Source organism: Asterias rubens, chromosome 9 (genome assembly GCF_902459465.1).
Source record: "Asterias rubens chromosome 9, eAstRub1.3, whole genome shotgun sequence".
Lineage (NCBI taxonomy): Eukaryota > Metazoa > Echinodermata > Asteroidea > Forcipulatida > Asteriidae > Asterias > Asterias rubens.
Genome location: NC_047070.1, coordinates 14195225 through 14217864, shown reverse-complemented (window position 1 = coordinate 14217864; position 22640 = coordinate 14195225). Strand labels below are relative to the sequence as shown.

General features: G+C 38.4%; 1 long non-coding RNA gene across 2 annotated transcripts; it reads left to right on the top strand.

Annotated features, from left to right (window-relative positions):
* Positions 1–877: 877 nt before the first annotated feature.
* LOC117294339 lies at positions 878–5778 on the top strand. 2 transcript variants are annotated; one of them, XR_004519517.1, is made up of 6 exons: positions 878–972; positions 2164–2283; positions 2869–2992; positions 4201–4325; positions 4881–5202; positions 5595–5778. It is a non-coding gene; the product is annotated as an uncharacterized LOC117294339 (long non-coding RNA). The 2 variants fall into 2 exon arrangements; XR_004519518.1 differs by having other exon boundaries at positions 885–913.
* Positions 5779–22640: the final 16862 nt, after the last annotated feature.

Below are 22640 nucleotides of genomic sequence, written 5' to 3'. Positions count from 1 at the left end.
ATCACTTTTTAAAACAGTACAAATTCATCTTATGATTGTTCAAACCTAATCCCGGTCGAAATTTACTGGGAAACCTGGCGTAATACAAGTTGTGTTTTTGTTATTATAGGGGTGTCGGAATATAGGGGTGTCGGAACATAGGGGTGTCGGAATATAGGTTGAGTTGTCGGAACATAGGGGTGTCGGAATATAGGGGTGTCGGAACATAGAGGTGTCGGAATATTATAGGTTGAGTTGTCGGAACATAGGGGTGTCTGAACATAGGGGTGTCGGAATATAGGTGTGTAAACCTTGAAATTCACTCACTGAACTGAACTAAATCAGTAGGAATATTCATGAATTTTTTTTTTAAGGAATAGGCATCATCATCAACAACTGTGAGTCACAGTGTGACACGTATAGGTTTTTAGGAGGGTGTCGATTAAACCAAAAATAATTACGACTAGATAGCCTGCAAAAATGGTTGCATGTTACTAAGTAAAACGTAAACAAAGCGCAAGGTGGGTGTCACTTCCAAGACGTCTTTTTTCCCACTTTTACACATCCTATACTACTCCAACGTACTTCATTTTATTCCTTACATTTGTGGAATTAATATAACACATGACAAGGCTTACCAAATGATAACTTTGTCCAGATGTGATGATTTGAAAATTGCAATAAAACAACAACACGTTAACTGTCAAGGGGGCCGCCGTCTTTAAATAGTTAAGATTCTCCGCTGTCTACGAGATCAAGAGAGGGCGCCCGGTTATTCATGACGTCACGCTTTAGACAGGGTACCTGTGTAGCTTACAACGCGACAAACAATGCAAGAATTGCGGTTTGGGCACCAGCCGGCGCTGGTGGTGCCTTTTTTCGAGAAAAAAATTCAAGACATCCGACAAGAAATCAATTTTTACTCCACTTTTCGGTAAATTTCTCCGTTTTATCTAAACAGTTCCGGTCAAAAAGTATTTTGAAATTAGCACGGTGAGTTTCTCATTATCTTGGTGGAGTATTTTATTTAAAAATTTGTATTTTTTGATGAAAAATCTGTACTTTTACTGTTGGGTTTTCGACCAGGGGCGCCGATTTTTAAAGCCCACGAGGTCCGGCCGGAAGTGGCGTGGTGCTCTGGCATGTTGTGCGAGTGGGCCGTGGATGAGTCGTTTATTTACTTTCGGCAGGTGGCTTTTTCCCCAGGTGGTTTGAGGGGGGGGGGGGATCTTAACAACCTCAAATGGTCCTCTCTTAACAGATATTGTGCGATTCACCCCCAGTTTTTTGTCTGTTGATATATTCTTTATTCAGTTTATAATTGACAAAAAAAGAGTGAAAAATTAGCTTGTGACAGGATAGGGAAATTTCTTTTCAAGACAGCGATGTATTTTCCAAACTTTTATGGGCTTGGGTCGTGCTATGCCGATGCTTGCTGCTGATAGTAGTGATTGGCCAACACGTTATGCCAACACGTTATGCTTGAAAAAACAATATTTGACTTGGTTTTGTACAATTTATTCAATATTTATATTAATATAACAAACAATATATTATTACAAAAGTTAATTTAAAAAATCAATAAAACCAATTTTATTAAAAAAAAAAATTGTTAAAATAAATTCACATGCATTTGTATCTTTGTATGCTACACAATTACAGTTACAAAAAATCACACAATTTTTTAAAACTTTATCCTGGCATGTCATAACTTGGGTTTGCATGACCCGACCCCAAGAGACCTATCCAGCTAGGATGTCAAATTTATTCTAATCAGTTGTTGTTTAAAATTTAGGGAATCTCCCTAAGGCCAATCAACAGGGCACCGCAGCAAAGCACAGGGCACCACTGCAATGGCTGTGGATGCAGTGGGTTATTTCAAGGCCTGCCACTTACTATGTGAAAATAAGTACAAATTATTCTGAACAATCCCTCTTTTTGTGGAAGTGTCGTGGCCGAGCGGTTAAGAGCACCAGTGTCACACTCGTGTGTTTCTGATCAGAAGAGTGTGGGTTCGAGTTCCAGTCGCGACACTTGTGTCCTTTAAAGCAAGACACTTAACCATTGCTTCATTCTTCGGATGGGACGTAAAGCCGTTGTTCCCAAGTTTTGTGTAATGCATGTAAAAGAACCCAGGGCAAATAGGCATCCAGTTTCATTTGGAGTCCCTTTTTTCATCTTCAGATCAAGTGAGTCAAGTTTATGTTCGTCAAACTGAGCAGAGGAAATGTCTCCAAGCTGGCGTTGTTGAGTAAGACCATCAAGCAAGCTGCCTTGACACTTCTGTCAACTTCCTGTGTACAGGTACGACACCAAGTTGATATTTATAATCAAAATGTATGAATCATATTAATGACATTGTCAATGCACGCAAAAAGGTGGATCCAACCCACAGCCTATATGGCATTAAATATGGAACTGTTTTTCAAAAGTTTGAAAGAATGCTAGTTTTACTTAATAACAATAATAATAATAGGTTTTTATAGCGATATAGACCTACACCTGAAGGGTGTCTCAAAGTGCTTCCAACATCACTGACCCTGAGCCAGTTAATATATTTCTCAAACCATCTCAGCTTCCTGGGGAGTATACAGCCTGTGCTGCCAAAAATGTATAGTACTATAAGCTAATCAATCACAAGAACCATCTCTGCCCTGGCAGGCACCCATATACCCCTGGGTGGAGAGAAGCAATTATGTCACTTGTGACATAATACTAAAGTGTCTTGCTCAGGGACACAAGTGTCTTGAACGGGATTTGAACCCACACTCTGCTGAACAGAAGCATCAGAGCTTGAATTCGGTGCTCTTATCCGCTCGGCCACTACATCCTACTCACTAAATGTTGAAACTTGTACTCATTCTAACATGTTTTGTCATCAACTTACAGATCAATTAACGTAGGCAGAGCGTCAGATCTTCAATCATGATGGCTGGCTGTCCATCACACTCAGCAGAGATGTGTCAATCAATCAATGTTGAAGCATCGCACAGTGGCAAGCTCACATCTAAAGGTACAGAAAAAATGATTGAAATTGAACCATCAGGGCAATGCTTTTTAGTAAGGCAGCTTGAGGGCCTTGTCATATGAGGAAACTTTAACAGACAACCAATATTGCAGTGTACGATACAGGGCCGCTTTTATAGCACACAAGTAATTGTTTGAATAGTAATATCGTTGTCTTATATAGCGCACTAACTACCAAACAAGGTACTCAAGGCGCTGAGTATATACAAACTTTCAGAAAGATAGGTTTTTATTGAAGTGATGAATTCTGAGACCCAATTATGTAGCACATTATGGGTTTACAAGGTGCTAGTAGGGCCCATACAGCAGCCACAGCCAGGAACACTGGGGCAAACCCCCTTCTCAATTTCGATAAGTGACTGGGTTCTTTTACATGCGCTACAAAACACATGGGACCAACAGCTTTATGTCCCATCCGAAGGTCGAAGCAATGGTTAAGTGTCTTGCTAAAGGTCACAAGTGTCACGGCTGGGGATTCTAAACCACACTGACCACGCTGATCAGAAACACCAGAGTTCGAATTCGGTGCTCTTAATTCGCTCAGCCACGCCGCTTCCACTTAATAGGTTAACATGGAAATGTGAGTGGCTTTTCTTCTTGGAGATTGCCTGGAACTGGTTGCCCGTTAATTGCCTCTAGTGACATGTCCCTTAAGCTGAACTTCGCACTTGAAGGGGCATAATTTCCCTCTGGTAATGGGCACTTCTATGAGGCAAATGTAAAATTGTATTGGAACCTTGCAGGGGGCACTACAGCAAAAGCACAGGGCACCACTGCAATTGCTGTGGGAGCCGTGGGTTATTTCAAGGCATGCAACTTACTATGTGAAAATAAGTACTAAGTATTCTGGACGATCCCTCTTCTGTTAGAGAGTTGTATCCCCGTAACAGGCCTGATACTTCTGATCAGCAGATTCTGGGTTCGGGTTCCGGTCAGACGCTTGTGTCCTTAGTGATTTGGGTACTTCTTGTACGTCTATTATATTGTGCGGTACCCGCTGCCAAATCATAGGACTCGAACTGCCTTTGAATCTTGGGTCGTGGGGTCAAATCCCACACAAGTTTTATGCCTGTGAATTTAAGTTATATGTCCAAGGTTTGGTCGGTACAAAAGACACTGTTTTTCTTGACTGCATAAATAGTAAACAAAATAGTCATTGAGTTTCATTCTTGTCCCTTTTTTTTTCATCTGCAGATCAAGTGAACCAAGTCTCTGTTCGTCAAACTGAGTAGAGGAAATGTCTCCAAGCTATCGTTGTTGAAGCTCTGGAGACCGTCAAGCAAGCTGCCTTGACAACCCGGTCAACTTCCTGTGCACAGGTACGACATAAAGTTAATATTTATAATCAAAATGTATGAATCATATTTATGGCATTGTCAATGTTTACAAAAAGGTGGATCCAACCCACAGCAAAAATAGCATTTAAAGTTTAACTGTTTTTCAAAAGTATGACGAATGCTAGTACTTAGTAACAATAATAACAATCGTTTTTTATATAGCGATATACACATGAAGAGTGTCTCAAAGTGTCTCCAACATTAGTACCCCTGGGCCAGTTTAATTTATTTTTAAAAACCATTTCAGCTCCCTGGGGAATGTACAGCCTTTGCTGCCAAATATGTAGCACACTAGCTAAATCAGTCAAAAGAACCGTCTCTGCCCTCGCAGGTACCCGTTCACCCCTGGGTGGATGGAGAGAAGCAATTATAGTCAAGTGTCTTGCTTAAGAGGACCCACTCAAACCCACACTCTGCTGAACAAAAACACCAGAGCTTACCCGCTTCTAAAGTAATCTTTTTTTTTTAAAGCTGAAATCTTCCATGTTAGTGTGTCTACGCTCTACCAACTTTTTTCCCTTCTTTCATTTTATTCAGCTCATCAACTAATCCAGAAATATCCCTCCACTGAGTGAGAAAATTAAGGAGATTCGGTTGCTCTTTGCTGATTACTGCTGCCTATGACACCCAGAGCTGCCAGCCAATAAAGTCATGGTGTGGGAGCCAACCCAAGGCAGATCTGTGCCATCCCGGAAGACCACCAAGACCATGCTCAAACATGGGGCAACGAGACAACTTGGCAAGACCATGCTCAAACATGGGGCAACGAGACAACTTGGGTCGACTGAGTGAGTGAGAAATCCAGACAGAGAGTGTCCAACCGATCATCGCCTCGAGCAGTCATCAAACCCTTGTGCAGGTAAGCCTTCATAATTATACATTTTTGCAGTGATAGTAAAGCTTGCCATTTATTAGGAAAACTTTTATCTAACTTTAAGTTACCCTGGTGTAGCGACACGTACATTTAGGCCCAAATTTGATATAACTGCTGGACTTGCATGTACCCCTTGTGATTTTATCAAGTTTAGGCACAGATTTGATAAAACTGCTGGACCTACCCCTTCTGATTTTTTTAACTTTAGGCCCAAAGTCCCAGACTAGCCCCTTTGTGATCTTTTTTAGGCCAAATTTAATATAACTGCTGGACTTCCGAATTGTGATTTGTTAAATTTTAGGCAAAAATTTGTGTGGTGATTGGCATATCATCAGAACTGATAAGGTTTTTTTGTTCTTTTTTGTTGTCTTCTACAGATCAAAATCCAGACAGAGAGTGTCGGATCTTGCAAGGAGTCAGCGACCATCACTGGTAGAGATGCACAACCTCTTTGTATACTTTGTAATTATTTGTGTATTATAGGAATGTAATTATAATTAATTGTGTGGTGAATCACTCACACTTTTTGTTGTGTGGTGAACTGCTTACACTTTTTGTTGTGTGGTGAATCACTGACACTTTTTGTTGTGTGGTGAATCGCTCACACTTTTTGTTGTGTGGTGAATCGCTGACACTTTCTGTTGTGTGGTGAATCGCTCACACTTTTTGTTGTGTGGTGAACTGCTTACACTTTTTGTTGTGTGGTGAATCACTGACACTTTCTGTTGTGTGGTGAATCGCTCACACTTTTTGTTGTGTGGTGAACTGCTTACACTTTTTGTTGTGTGGTGAATCACTGACACTTTTTGTTGTGTTGTGAATCGCTCACACTTCACTCTATGTGATGATCCATACTTCCCTTGTGTGGTGAATCATCAAACTCACAAACTGAAACGTTGTCAAAGGCTCTAACTAGTTAATGAAATTTAGATGTGCTGATGTGTGGAGTTGACAAACTTGGTTGCCATATAGTGGACCCGGATGGGAATTTTTCCCCAAGAGGGTATTAGTTAGGTGGGGTTTTGCCCATCTCATACATCAGCAACAGGGATGCAACATCTTGTTTTTATGTGTTTTTTCTTTTTTTTAACCATTAAACAATTTAAAAACACAGCACAAACTTGCTGTGCCTGGATTTTTGGAAATATCAATTCTTTTATCAAAATACAGAGTTGCATGCCTGAAATAGGAAACACTTTAGTGTCTCAATTCTTAGAAGTCAAACAAAATTTGACTTAGTATTTCCTGTTTAATTATTAGCTGAATAATAGTTTAACAAGTTTTAGATATGTCAACGTTTCAGGCTGTGCCACACTTTGTGTGTTAAGTGACAGACACTTTCCCTTGTGTTACTCTGAGTTGCTCACACTTCCTTCTGAGTGAGTAACTGACACTCCCTTGTGTTACTCTAAACTCACACTTCCTTAGTGTAATGAGTAACTGACACTACCTTGTCACTCTGAGCTCACACTTCCTGTGTGTAGTGAGTAACTGACACTCCCTTGTGTTACTCTGAGCTCACACTTCCTTTGTGTAGTGAGTAACAACACTCCCTTGTGTTACTCTGAGCTCACACTTCCTTTGTGTAGTGAGTAACTGGCACTCTCCCTTGTGTTACTCTGAGCTTACTCTTCATTTGTGTAGTGAGTAACTGACACTCCCTTGTGTTACTCTGAGCTCACACTTCCTGTGTGTAGCGAGTAACTGACACTCTCCCTTGTGTTACTCTGAGCTCACACTTCATTTGTGTACTGAGTAACGACACTCCCCTGTGTTACTCTGAGCTCACACTTTCTTTGTGTAGCGAGTAACTGACACTCCCTTGTGTTACTCTGAGCTCACACTTCCTTTGTGTAATGAGTAACTGACACTCCCTTGTGTTACTCTGGGCTCACACTTCCTTTGTGTAGTGAGTAACTGACACTCTCCCTTGTGTTACTCTGAGCTCACACTTCCTTTGTGTAGTGAGTAACTGACACTCCCTTGTGTTACTCTGGGCTCACACTTCCTTTGTTTAATGAGTAACTGACACTCCCTTGTGTTACTCTGGGCTCACACTTCCTTTGTTTAATGAGTAACTGACACTCCCTTGTGTTACTCTGAGCTCACGCTTTCTTTGTGTAGCGAGTAACTGACACTCCCTTGTGTTACTCTGGGCTCACACTTCCTTCGTGTAATGAGTAACTGACACTCCCTTGTGTTACTCTGGGCTCACACTTCCTTTGTTTAATGAGTAACTGACACTCCCTTGTGTTACTCTGAGCTCACACTTTCTTTGTGTAGCGAGTAACTGACACTCCCTTGTGTTACTCTGGACTCACACTTCTTTTGTGTAGTAAGTAACTGACACTCCCTTGTGTTCTGGGCTCACACTTCCTTTGTGTAGTGACACTCTGATTTGTGTTTAGATTAACCCACACTTCCCCCTGTGTGCTTAGTTACTTAATTTTCCACTAAGTTTATAAAGATCCATCCTTTCACACTCGAAGTTGTATAATTCAGAATTGTTCATGCCAAATTCACAAAACAAAATCTTTGAAAATTAAAAAAAAAACTTGCAGATAATCAGGGCACTCTGAATGTCTTCTTGGGAAACAGTTTAACCAGTCAGAGAGCACTCTGATTGAAACTGTTAAAAGAAATTTAAGCAATCTTTTGGCAGATTTTTTGGATGAGTATAAAATCGCTACCTTCCCTTGCAGATAATCAGGGCACTCTGATTGTCTTCTTGGGAAACAGTTTTACCAGTCAGAGGTCACTCTGATTAAGACTGTTCAAAGACAATTTAAACAATCTTTTGGAAGAAATTGTTGATCTTGATTTGAAAAAAAACACCTATTTTTTATTTATTTTTACGAACAATACATTCTGAATCATATGTCTTTGTATTATTTAAGTTAAATGTACGAGTTGCTCCTACCGAAAAATGAGACCATTTAAAAGAGTGAAACTTTAAACAAATGATGACTTTGCTTGCAAGCAAAGCCATTAATTTTGTTTCACTGACCAAAAAAACAAATAAAACTATGGAAAGCTCTCTACCTTGCAGAGATATGGACATTTATACCAAAAAGAAATGCAATTCTAATGAATTTTGTAATAAAATGTTTTTTTTTTATATATATTTTTTTTTATAGTATTTTTGTTCTGAAAGATATTGGCAATATCTTTCAGATCTTAAGGGAAACAACGCTTCATTATTTTGCTTTTCCCAAGTTTTTGGTTCAGGGTTGGGGTTTTAAAATGAAGTTTTCAAGATTTGAATTTTGGACTCGTTGTGTATGAGCAGCTCATTGTGCTATGTTAGGGCCTCATCCAAACCCTCTGAAAAACTCGCAGAGTTGTGCAAACACCTGTGCCTGTTGGTGGACCCCCTCGGCTGCCTGGAACAAGTGTTGGTCCTTTGGGCCCGGGTGCAATGGAAGGTATGTTTTCTGTTCAGTGAAATTCATTTAGATGCACAACTAGTGTTCTCCTTCACTGGTGTAATGCCTTACAAAATTTGACGAGCTAGAGCGAGCATTTTTGGAAGCATGCGTTTGTACTAGGGCCCGAGCTGGAAGTTAGTGGTTGGTCCCTAAAACGTTCTGGTCGGCAAGATCTCTCAAGACGTCGGGATGAGGGCCCCTTATAATTTAGCCTTTTGTTGGTCACGTCATTCTTTTGTTTTTGAGTAAACAGGTTTGTACTGGGGATCTTTCATGATCAACAAAGGTGCCAAGAGATGTCTTCGTTTGAGCCAATGGAATCTGGACTTGGTGGATGATGAGGACTTCTATCCAGTTGATGATATGAGGGCTGGAGAAACATGTTCTGCTTGGTCATGCCACTTCACATTCAAAATATCTCGTAAGAACACCATTTTTATTGCCTTTTGATACCAAAGATGACATTGGATTCCTATAATTTGTAGCTGGTTGTTTTTAAAAGAGGTCAAAGGTCAGGTCTATGTCAAGGTTCTTAGGGTCTGGTCATGGTCAAGGGCAAATTACTGCGGGAGATAAACAGATTAAGTTTTCTAAGCAATGCCAAACAGAAAGTTTATCATTAAAGTTCTCTAAAACTTTGCAACATTCACATCTAAACCTTAACATTTCTGTGACAATGGTTTTAAAAATACTAGGTAGATCTCAATTCCCTTTCAAAGCACGTCAAAAGTTTATCATAAAAAAATTATGCTTCTCCAAAAGCTTGTGAAATTCCAAACTAAATCTTATTCTAGGGTAAGAATTTTTTTAAATCGAACTAAATGTGGATCTTGCCAGGTAAACATTTAAATCTTTGGAAAGTATTTTATTTTATAAATCAGACAAGGGTAGAACTTATTTACTTTTTCAATACAACTAAACAAAAAGGTTAATGATAAAAGTTTATACTTCTCAAAAAGCTTGGGACATTCACAACTAAATCTTATTCTAGAATACAAATTTTAAAACTGAACAATAGGTAGATCTAAACACTTGCCACATTAATATTTAAATCTTTAGAGAACGCAGAAAAGATAGAACTAAAAAAATCTTTGGAAAAAAACAAACATAATTTGTTTGATAAAACCTCAAATTTTGTGAAGCTTGGGTTACTCGCAACTAAATTTTATAGTAGTATATAAGTTTAGAAAATCACACAAGGTAGAATTGAACAACCTCGAACAGAAAGTTTTTAATAAATGTTTTAACTTGGGACATCCCACTCAAATCTTACATTAGGATTTGAAAATCAGATCAAAAAGAACTAAATGCCTAAGACATTTAAAATCCTTTCTGAGGATATGGCTTTTAAAATCAGACTAGGTAAAACTAAACTGAATGTTCTTGAAGTTCAAGTTTGAGCAAGCATGTATAGTGAAATTTTTAGCATTCAATACGTTCTAGCTAAGGATGTTAACTTGTTAAACTCAATCTCCATTTTGTGTCAAAGGTCAAGAGTTGATCAGTCAAAATTTAAATAATTGCATGGAAGGTCATAGTTCATTTCAAGGTTTCAACGTGATAAATTGGTCTGAAGTTTTGTAGGAAAATTTACAGCACAAAGACATCAAACAATAGGGCTATTCTTTTAACCAGTGATGCTTTTTACAGAAAAAAATTAGTGAACTTATGTGTTACCTAAAAGAGGGGTTTGAACTTGCGAGTCAAAATAAGTTTCTGTTCCATTGGGCACATTTTTTTAAGTCAATCTTTGTCAAAAAGTGAAACCAGTCCCTCATATTGTTTGATAATAATTCGAGGGGGAAATAAAGTTTTGTCGTTCTTCGAGGCTATTTCAGTGCAAACCAAATGAACGTATCATTCAAAATCTTCAATTTAGGAAACAGTTGTGCCCTAAAATGCAGAGAAATTCAGGCCCTCATTTTGTTAGGTAATGATTTGAGGGGAAATAATTTGTACACAAGTTTTGTCAAACTGTAAGGTCAATAATATTTCAGTGAAAAACTAAGCAAAATTTACTTTTTCCTACTGCAAGGCCAACAGTGTTCGATTGTAACCAAAGTCAAAGTATTCCTAATAAGACTGCAATTTAGGAAACAGTTGTGCCTTAAATTGCAAAGTATTGTTGTCCCTCATGTTATTAGATAATAATTTGAGGGTAAAGAACTTGGCACAAATTGGTTTTTTTTTTCTTTTTTTTTTTCTATTCTTTCTGTCTCTTGCTAGGCAAAAAGTTTTCAATGCAATCCAAGCAAAAGTATTCCGACCAAGTTTCAATTTAGAAAACAGGTGTGCCCTAAATTACAAAGATCTTTAGTCCCTCATTTTATTCGATAATAATTTGAGGGGGAATTAATCGTCAAAAATTGTTTTGGTTTTTCTGTTTCTGCAAGGCCAAAAAGGCTGACGCAAACCAAGTTAAAGTATTCCTTTTAAATACCAATTCAGGAAACAGTTGCTTTTTTTTCTTTTCTTCTTCTCTTGTAGACGAGCATCTCTTTGCGTTATAATATTCCTCTCTTTTTTTCAATAGTTACAGTGCACTTTTTGAAGTGTTTACTTCTCTTATTTATTACTTTCTCTGAACACAAATGTCCCAAATCTTAGGTTATAAATAACTCAAAAGGTAAAAAAAAATAGTTGAATTTTAGTGAGCTAGAAATCATTGCTGTGTTGTGTAGTAGTCTAGAAAGTAAATCAAATGCCTCAGTTCTTGATCCATCTTAGCTAGTTGAAATGTTTTGTTGTTATGGTCAAAGTCGGTCTCTTTTAGGATGGTAGGCGTTATATAAATCCAATGTCATCTTTGTTATCATTTATTGGCAAACATAGTGAGAAAACGTCACTATTTAGCTTACTAAAACTGTTTAAAAATTTGCGACATTTGTGCAATACGTCAAGCATTTTTCTCAAAGCCTTTGGTACATACAATGTGTTTTACACTAGTCAACTTTGTTTTTAATCAAAGTTGGCCAAAAACAAGTTCACTTGTAGCCATTTTGTCAGTCGACTACATCTGAACATCCAAATTGCAGCCCTATGGAAAGCAAGGGGGAAATTAGTGGCCATTGCAGAACTTGTTTCTCCAACCAGCATATCATCATCTGGATAGAAGTCGTCATCATCTGTAGTTAGGATCCCACTGGAACAAGCGTCGACAACTCTTGGCACCACCAGTGCTGCTTGGTTGCAAGACAACAATCGGTGAAATCTTAGGCCCTTGAGGGCACCAGTTCATTTAAGCAAGCAACAACTACCTTCTGCTCAACACCTACACTAAAAAACAAAGCGCAAAATTGCATCTAGCTCGTTTATATTTTGAGAGACATTACAACATTGAAGTAGACACTAGGAGTACATATAATTGAACTTCACTGAACAGAAAACATATCGACCATTGCACGTGGGCCTTTAGATCATCACAAGTTCCAGGTGGCCAAGGGGGTCCACCGACAGGCACAGGTGTTTGCACAACTCTGCTTTTTTTTGGCCAAATTTTTCAATAAAAAATTGGACATGACTCTCCTTGTAACTTGTGTTTTATTTGCCTTAACCCTACGCCCCCCCCCCCAACTTAAATATTTAGGGCCCACCTTATCCCAATGGACCCTCAGGCTGTCATTTTTACCAACAGTACAATTGGGTGTGTATATCACAATCGCTTTTAGCAAGTCATTTTGTGCAAGGAAATTCCTATTAAATTAATACACAGCCAATTTATTGCATTGTGGGAAAACATGGCGGCCAAGTAGATAATGAGACAAATAATGAGACAACAGTTTCGAGTTCAGACGAATCAACTAAAAGTTGACTTGCCGGTAAATGGCATCAGCCTTTATTTTTGAACATATAGAATATCACTCACAATTTGATAAAGACACAAGCCAACATTTACAGTACGTGGTGGAAATTTTGGGCAAAATTTGAGCAAAGTTGGATAAAAACGCAAGTCTTGTGGAATTTTTTAAGCAAAATTGGATAAAAACGCAAGGCTATGGTCTTGTGGAATTTTGGGCACATTTGTGCAAAGTTGGCTATATCTTGTGGAATTTTTGAATGAAAATTTGATAAAAACGCAAGGCTATAGTCTTGTGGAATTTTGGAGCAAAATTTGAGCCAAGTTGGATAAAAACGCAAGGCTATATATATAGTCTTGTGGAATTTTTGAGCGAAATTGGATAAAAACGCAAGGCTATATAGTCTTGTGGAATTCTTTTTAGCGAAATTGGATAAAAACGCAAGGCTATATAGTCTTGTGGAATTTTTGAGCAAAATTTGAGCCAAGTTGGATAAAAACGCAAGGCTATATCTTGTGGAATTTTTTAATGAAAATTTGATAAATTTGAGCCAAGTTGGATAAAAACGCAAGGCTATATATATAGTCTTGTGGAATTTTTGAGCGAAATTGGATAAAAACGCAAGGCTATATATATAGTCTTGTGGAATTTTTTTTAGCAAAATTGGATAAAAACGCAAGGCTATAGTCTTGTGGAATTTTGGGCAAAATTTGTGCAAAGTTGGATAAAAACGCAAGGCTATATATATAGTCTTGTGGAATTTTTGAGCGAAAATTTGATAAAAACGCAAGGCTATAGTCTTGTGGAATTTTTGAATGAAAATTTGATAAAAACGCAAGGCTATAGTCTTGTGGAATTTTTGAGCAAACCTTGAGCCAAGTTGGATAAAAACGTAAGGCTATATATAGTCTAGTGGAATTTTGAGCGAAATTGGATAAAAACGCAAGGCTATAGTCTTGTGGAATTTTGGGCAAAATTTGTGCAAAGTTGGATAAAAACGCAAGGCTATATCTTGTGGAATTTTTGAATGAAAATTTGATACAAACGCAAGGCTATAGTCTTGTGGAATTTTGGGCAAAATTTGAGCAAAGTTGGACAAAAACGCAAGGCAATAGTCCTGTGGAATTTCGAGCGAAATTGGATAAAATTGCAAGGCTATAGTCTTGTGGATTTTTGAGCAAAATTTGAGCCAAGTTGGATAAAAACGCAAGGCTATATAGTCTTGTGGAGTTTTTGAATGAAAATTTGATAAAACGCAAGGCTATAGTCTTGTGGAATTTTTGAGCAAAATTTTAGCCAAGTTAGATAAAAATGCAAGGCTATAGAATTTTTGGGAAAAATTTGAGCAAAATGAATAAAAACGCAAGGCTATAGGGTCTTGAGTAATTTTTGGGCAAAATGCGAGCAAAATTTGATAAAAACGCAAGACTATAGTCTTGTGGAATTTTGAGCGAACTTGGATAAAAACGCAAGGCTATAGTCTTGTGGAATTTTTGAACGTAAATTGGATAAAAACGAAAGGCTATAGTCTTGTGGAATTTTGGGCAAAAATTGAGCAAAGTTGGATAAAAACGCAAGGCAATAGTCCTGTGGAATTTTGAGCGAAATTTGATAAAATTGCAAGTCTTGTGGAATTTTTGAAAAAAAATTTGATAAAAACGCAAGGCTATAGTCTTGTGGAATTTTTGAATGAAAATTTGATAAAAACGCAAGGCTATAGTCTTGTGGAATTTTTGAACAAAAATTTGATAAAAACGCAAGGCTATATGATAAAAACGCAAGGCTATAGTCTTGTGGAATTTTTGAATGAAAATTTGATAAAACGCAAGTCTTGTGGAATTTTTGAACAAAAATTTGATAAAAACGCAAGGCTATAGTCTTGTGGAATTTTTGAATGAAAATTTGATAAAAACGCAAGGCTTATAGTCTTTTGAGCAAAATTTGAGCCAAGTTTGAGGGTCTTGTGTAATTTTTGGGCAAAATGCGAGCAAAATTTGATAAAAACGCAAGGCTATAGTCTTGTGGAATTTTGAGCGAACTTGGATAAAAACGCAAGGCTATAGTTTTGTGGAATTTTGGGCAAAAATTGAACAAAGTTGGATAAAAACGCAAGGCAATAGTCCTGTGGAATTTTGAGCGAAATTTGATAAAATTGCAAGTCTTGTGGAATTTTTGAACAAAAATTTGATAAAAACGCAAGGCTATAGTCTTGTGGAATTTTTGAATGAAAATTTGATAAAAACGCAAGGAATAGTCTTGTGGAATTTTTGAACAAAAATTTGATAAAAACGCAAGGCTATATGACAAAAACGCAAGGCTATAGTCTTGTGGAATTTTTGAATGAAAATTTGATAAAACGCAAGTCTTGTGGAATTTTTGAACAAAAATTTGATAAAAACGCAAGGCTATAGTCTTGTGGAATTTTTGAACAAAAATTTGATAAAAACGCAAGGCTTATAGTCTTTTGAGCAAAATTTGAGCCAAGTTGGATAAAAACGTAAGGCTATTATAGTCTTGTGGAATTTTTAGCGAAATTGGATAAAAATGCAAGGCTATAGTCTTGTGGAATTTTTGAACGTAAATTGGATAAAAACGAAAGGCTATAGTCTTGAGGAATTTTGGGCAAAATTTGTGCAAAGTTAGTTAAAAACGCAAGGCTTTATCTTGTGGAATTTTTGAGCAAAATTTGATAAATACGCAATTCTATAGTCTTGTGGAATTTTTGGAAAAATTTGAGCAAAGTTGGATAAAAACGCAAGGTTAAGTCTTGTGGTATTTTTGAGCAAAATTTGATAAAAACGCAAGGCTTGTGGAATTTTGGGGCAAAGTTGGATTTTTGGGCGAAATTTGAGCAAAGTTGGATAAAAACGCTAGGTTAAGTCTTGTGCTATTTTTGGGCAAAATTTGTTCAAAATTGGATGAAAACGCAGGGCTATATAAAAATTTGATAAACAAGCAAGGCTATAGAATTTTTGGGAAAAATTTGAGCAAAATGAATAAAAACGCAAGGCTATAGGGTCTTGTGGAATTTTTGGGCAAAATGCGAGCAAAGTTTGATAAATACGTTATTTTATATAGCCTTGTTGATTTTTTGAGAAATATTTGATAAATATGCAATATGTTCATAGTCCTGAGGCTGCAAAAGGTGTAAGCCTTCCATTCTGTTGAGCTTGAATCTCCCTGGGTTCGTTCAATCAGGCCTCGCTTATGATCTGACACTGTTGACTTTGGTGCTGTTTCATGGATGACAATCGGTCCTGAGGAGATGCAGTTGTTATGCCACCTCGCAGTTGGTTCACATGTAAAACAAAAGCATTTATTCTTGCATTAGTCTTGTGTTAATAATCTGATTGAACAACATACGATTGTAGGGCAATCTTGTAGTTAAGTACACCCATACAAGCAGTATTTTTCAGTTTCAAATTTGGCCTATTCATCCTGGTAAGGTTCGTCTAGAACAGGGCTACCACGTGAAGGTCCCAGGATACCAGCCCCACACGGTTTCCAGATACAGGGCCTTTGCACCATCCTGTCGGATGGGTCCGGTCCGCCGTCCCAGAAGGAGGGACAGTCCCCTACTGTACTAGCGCGGTCCCTAGTTGGAAAGAACTTAGGGACTACTTCCGTTGGTCAACCATTTGTGATAACACCGGCACCATCCTAGCAGATGAGGAGCCCGAATGCACCTTTAAGATCAACCACCCAGTGGCCCGAGCCGGAAGTAGGACCCCACATGCCACGTGCACGTGTCCAGGTCCCTTTAATCTTTGGTCCGCAGGCACCACCATTTATTTCGATCCGCACGCACCACCATTTATTTCGATCCGCACGCACCACCATTTATTTCGATCTGCACGCACCACAAAGTTAGCGCAAAAAATAACGCATATATGCTTGCTTGCTTGCAATGGTGTACTTATGTACAAGATGCCAACTGTATAGTGAGCTATCAAAACAACTCACTACATGTAAAGCATCACATATCAATACATGTAAAGCCCGGTTCATACTTCTTGCGAATGCGATGCGAATTTGACGTCAGAACCCTCTTTTTGCAACAATATTCACAAGTGAGTTAATTAGATTTGAACTGCTGCGAATTATTTGTTGAGAATTTATGTCAACATTCGAATTCGCAGGAAGCATAAACCGGGCTTTACTCATCTAAAAAGAATATCTTACTTTTGTTCATTCATGATCCACAGATGAGCTGCTAGGATGTCTTGATGATACTGATGTTTTCCCAAGGCAGTTGATCTCCTTTATACCCTGCAGCCTTCAATGTGTTGGTAGGGGAGACTCCACACATCCGTACTTGGTTTCAGGAACTACTGGCCCTGAAAGGTCAAGTTAACAGATAGAATTATGTAGTTGTAAGCCAATATTTTGTCATCAAAACTCTTGCATGGGTAATTTAGACCACCTCTTTATATAATAATAACAATAATGGTGGCGTCTTAAAGCGCTCAGGTCTGTAACGCAGTGACGCTCATGGCGCTTCAACCTTATTACCCCTGATCACAGGGCCTTAAATAATTCTTTAACCATCTCAGCTCCCTGGGGAGGATACAGTCTGTGCCCCCATATATGTAAGTTAATCAATTACAAGAACCAACTCTGCCCTCACAGGTACCCATTTACCCCTGGATGGAGAGAAGTTTATGGTGTCGTGAATAACCACCTAGATATTTCTTTGTGTATCTTGCACGGGCATGCCCCTGTGGTGATACACTTTTCACCCATTAAAAGAGGGACAGAAAGTAGCAGAAATAATGCAACACTTATGCTTTACCCCAGTTCCAGAACTTATGTTGTCCGTTTGTTATACAAACGTGGCATACAAGATAGGTTGCACCATAGTTTATGTATTTGGGTATTTGGCTAGATGGAAATTAAAGCATTCTGGGATTTCTACACTATACCCTGGCAGATTATTTATCTGCTGTGGCTAACGGGCCGCGGTTCTGCGATTCATGGTCGGTGCCTTACTCATATTACTCACAAGACAACAACAAATCCAAGTGTAAGAATGTTTTGCTGTCTTTCCTTTTGTCAAGTCAAGGTTTTATTGGTCAATTATATTTGCAAAGGCAATCCCTCAAATGTGCAAGATAATTTGGGTGGAATACTGACCTAAAATGGTTTTAATGGGGGGATGATACAGACAACCCACCACCCCCAGAAATGCAGCCACTGTTATAAATCAGCCCAATTTTTGGATGGTGTATTGTTTATAAATCAGACCTCGCTTTTATGACATGTTTTGTGCTGGTACAACACTCAGTGTGACCTTCAAACTACCTCAGTTTTGACTTAGTTAGGTGTATCAATTGTCTCTGGTCATAGTTGATAGAACCTTTATAAGTAAATTTAAAAACAATTGTAGTCATTTTTAAGTTTAAAATGCATGGCGTTGCATGGTGATTGGCCTTGAGCTAAATGAGTTTCATCTGGGCGCTAGTTTCGTTTGATTTGCACCAGATCCTTCAAACAGTTGTTAAGAATTTTGTGTTTACCTTTTTAGTGAAAGGCCTACATCATACTCAGATCATTATGAGGTTTGTTACTGGTGATCTCTTCACATCTTCATGATGATTGCTGACAAACACTACAAAGAAAAACATTTTAAAGGACAACATAAGTTTGCATCTAAAACTGTAAAAAAAAAAATATAAGGGGTAAGTCCAGCATTTTAACAAATTTCGGCCTAAAATTGAAAAAATCACATGGGGGTAACTCCAGCAGTTTTATCAAATATTGACCTACCAAAAAAATCACAAGGGGTAAGCAGTTATCAAAATTGGGCCTAAAATAAAATAAAAAAAACACAAGGGGTAAGTCCAGCAGTTTTATCGAATTAGGGCCTAAAATTGGCAAAATTCCCCAGCAGTTATCAAAATTGGGCCTTAAATTCAAGTAATCACAAGGTGTAGGTAAGCCCAGTAGTTTAATCAAATTTAGGCCTAAAATAAAAAAAATCCCAAGGGGTATTTCCAGCAGTTTAATTTTATCAAATTTGGGCCTAAATTTAAAAAAACCACAAGGGGTAAGCCCAGCAGTTTAATAATACTTTGGCCATTATTTATTTGAGGCTTAAAATGCATAGCATTACAGGGTGATTAGCTAGATGAGTTTAAACTGGACGCTAGTTCCATTCGATGTGAAGCTCCATTTGCAAACACATACTTCAAAGGCCAGCAAAAAACAGTCGTTAAAGGCAGTGGAAACTATTGGTAACTACTCAAAATAATTATTATCATAAAAGCTTTCTTGACTACAAGTAGCAGGGAGAGGTTGATAGTATAAAACTTTGTGAGAAACAGCTCCCTCTGAAGTGATGTAGTTTTTGAGAAAGAGGTAATTTTCCACGAATTTGATTACGAGACCTCAAGTTTAGAATTTGAGGTCTCGAAATCTGCATCTGAAAGCACACAACTTTGTATGACCAGGGTGTTTTGTTTTATCTCGCAACTTCGACAACCGATTGAGCTCAAATTTTCACAGGTTTGTTATTTTATGCACATGTTGAGATACACCAAGTGAGAAGACTAATCTTTGACATTTACCAACAGTGTCCACTGTCTGACAAACACTACAAAGAAAAACATTTTAAAGGACAAAATAAGTTTACATCTAAAACTGGAAAAAATAAAAGGGGTAGAATCCAGCATTTTATCAAATTTGGGCCTAAAATTGAAAAAATCACATGGGGTAACTCCATTAGTGTTATCAAATACTGGTCTCATTTTTATTTAGAATTTTCAGGGTTGATGATTTTTCCTGTCTATTTTTTACTTGAAAACATAAAAATGAAATGACAATAAATTTTTGAGTTTATTGAATGCACTTCGTTCGTAAATTGTCATGGCATTTCTGTATTACAAAAATGTGTTCCTTTTTTAAATGGAATAGTCTAGATTTTGCTGCAGTGATCAGACATGTGTCCCGTCATCCCATGTTTCTGAACTTGTCTCTCCACTTTGCATTGCCTGCTGATGAATGTATGCAAGCTTTTCAATTGATAAATTCAAAACTCAAAAATTCTGCCTAGTCTACATGTATCTACCCTATTTTGAGATGGGATTTAAATCGGAAACAGAATACTTTATTTATTTTACCCCAATATATAACTTTAAAACTTAATAAGTATTTATTTTCTTCAGCTCCCTTGACATGTTTTTTCCTCTGACAATGACTAAGTCAAAGGCACAAATGGGCAAAAGAGAGCCTGGGGAACCCATTAAAGCTTAAAGACAGTGGACACTATTGGTAATTGTCAACGACCAGTCTTCTCACTTGGTGTATATACATAAAATAACAAACCTGTGAAAGTTTGAGCTTGATTGGTCGTCGGAGTTGCGTATATGAAAGAAAAAAACACCCCTTTTTTATTCAGATGCTTGATTTCGAGACCTGAAAATTTGAGCTCAATCGGTCATTTGAACTTGCGAGATAATAATTACAGAAAAAACACCCTTGTCACACGAAGTTGTGTGCATTTAGATGGTTGATTTCGAGACCTCAAGTTCTAAATCTGAGGAAATTACTCCTTTCTCGAAAAACTATGGCACTTCAGAGGGAGCCGTTTCCCACAATGTTTTATACCATCAACCTCTCCCCATTACGCGTCACCAAGAAAGGTTTTATGCAAATAATTATTTTGAGTAATTACCAATAGTGTCCACTGCCTTTAAACAAAACCTAAAACCCTTCAGCTTCCAAAGACACTGCCCCTTGATCCCAACGGGTTGTGAGGTGCTACGCTGCCCCAATGCTCTCGACCAAATTAGCTGGCATCCAATTTGCCCTAGCTACAACCTTGGGGTAAGTCCAGCAGTTTTATCAAATTTGGGCCAAAAGTTGATAAAAACAAGGGGTAAAGTCCAGCAATTTTATCAAATCTGGGCCTAACATTTAAAAAATCACAAGGGGTAGTAAGCCCAGCAGTTTAATCATACTTGGGACATTAAATATTTGAGACTTAAAATGCAGGGCACTACAAGGTGACTAGCTAGTATGAGTTTAAAATGGGCGCTAGTCCTATTTGATGAAGCTCCATTTGCAAACACATACTTCAAAGGCCAACAAAAAACAGTTGTTTAGAATGATGTGTTTACCTTTTTAGTTATAGACCTACATCATATTCAGATCATTATGAGCTTTGTTACTGGTGATCTCTTGACATCTTGATGACAATGGCGGACAAACACTACAAAGAAAAACATTTTAAAGGACAAAATAAGTTTGCATCTAAAATTTAAAACATTACAAGAGGGAAGGAAGTCCAGTAGTTATATCAAATTTGGGCCTAAAATTAAAAAAGACCTTGTTATCTGCTGATGATGATGCTGCTATTGCAGGGCTAAACCCCGGTGGATACACTTTCAAGCACATACCAAGAACGGGCAAACACGGTGGTGGTGTCGCCTTTCTTTTTCGAAGTTATCATCTGAATGTTAAAGTTCATCCAGGTTGTGAGAAAATCAAGTATTTCGAAATGATTGAGATGGATGTCATGAAGAACTCCAGTACTGTGCACTTGGCTGTTTCTACAGACCCCCCCGGAACATCAGCTCCATTCAGGTGTTTCCTCGACGAGGAAAGACGATTTACCCCTTAAAAAAGGCCATGTTGGTAATCTCCGGAGATTTCAACATTCATGTTGGTACAAATTCATCAGATGCCAGAGGATTCATTGATCTCCTTAATGCATACAGACTTGAACAACACATCCATCAACCAACTCACATACGCGGTCATACTCTGGACCTGCTTATCACACGAAAAGAGACTGACACCACTGTGCTGTCCGGCATCAACGTCATCGATGGTATCTCGGACCACTAAGCCATTGCCTGTAACCTTCACATTGTAAGCACGCTAACTTCACGAAAGACTGTTGCGTCTTGTAACATCCAGTCAATACAGCCACACTGCTTTATTGAAGATTTGGGTAAAGCATCACTGATGGAGAAGTGCTCAGTGAGCAACGCCGACCTCGCTGTCAGCAACTACAACTCAACTCTGATGGCTACTCAAATGTGCACGCTCCTGTCCAAAAGAGATCAGTGACTGTGCGTCCAAACACTCAGTGGTACACGCCGAAAATCGCAGAAGAACAGCTCCTAAGCAGGCAGTTTGAGAGGAAATGGTGCTCCTCCAAGCTTGAAATACACCGACAACTTTATCGTCAGCAATACCAGTGACTCCAGTCTTTGATTTGCACAGCAAAGAAAGAGTACAACGTACAACGAATCAAGGACTGTTCTCGTGACTCAAAGCAACTCTTCAGAATTGCTAGCGATCTTATGAACTGAAAGTAGAAATCACCCCTGCCAATACACGTTTCCAATAAGGACCTAGCTTCTCGCTTCAGCATCTTTTTCATCAATAAGATAGAAGCTATCCTGACCTGTCTACCAGACACAAGACCACCACCAGTAACTCGTCAAACCAATGCAGTGTTAGACTCACTTCTTACTCCTGCCTCAGAAGATGAAGATCACAACATCATTTCAAAGTCACCAGCAAAATCATGCGAACTAGATCAGTTCATCAATACAAGTCTTGACGCCGGAGTTGTTCCTGAAGACCTAAAGAGAGCAATTATTCGTCCAACTTTGAAGAAATCAGGAATGGAGTCACTACAGAGCTACTGTCCCATATCATCTGCAAGATAACATGCTGCTTGACAACCATCAGTCAGCCTACCGGCCTAACCACAGTATGGAAACACTTCTTACCAATTTGACAGACGACGTCCTGCAACAGATGGACAACGGGAATGTCATAGCTCTCGTACAACTTGACATGTCCTCAGCATTCGATACGGTCGAACAAGGGATGCTGCTTAACCAGCTGCATTCTCTAGGAGTCTGTGGGACAGCCTGTCTTGGTTTGGGCCTTATCTGACAAATCAGATCCAGTGTGTGGGCATCAGTGATGCCATGTCTCAAGGATCGGTAGGAGGACCCCTCTTATTTTCGCTCCATCTCCAGCCGGGACACACAACATCAGATACCACTGTTACGCAGATGACATACAGCTGTATGTGTCTTTTCCACCAACCTGTGCTGCAATGTCACGGCTAAAAAGCAAATGGAGACGTGCATCAAGGACATCAACAGATGGATGGACGCAGCTGGTCTGAAACTCAATCATCAGAAGTCAGAGTTCATCATCCTGGGCTCAAGGTAAA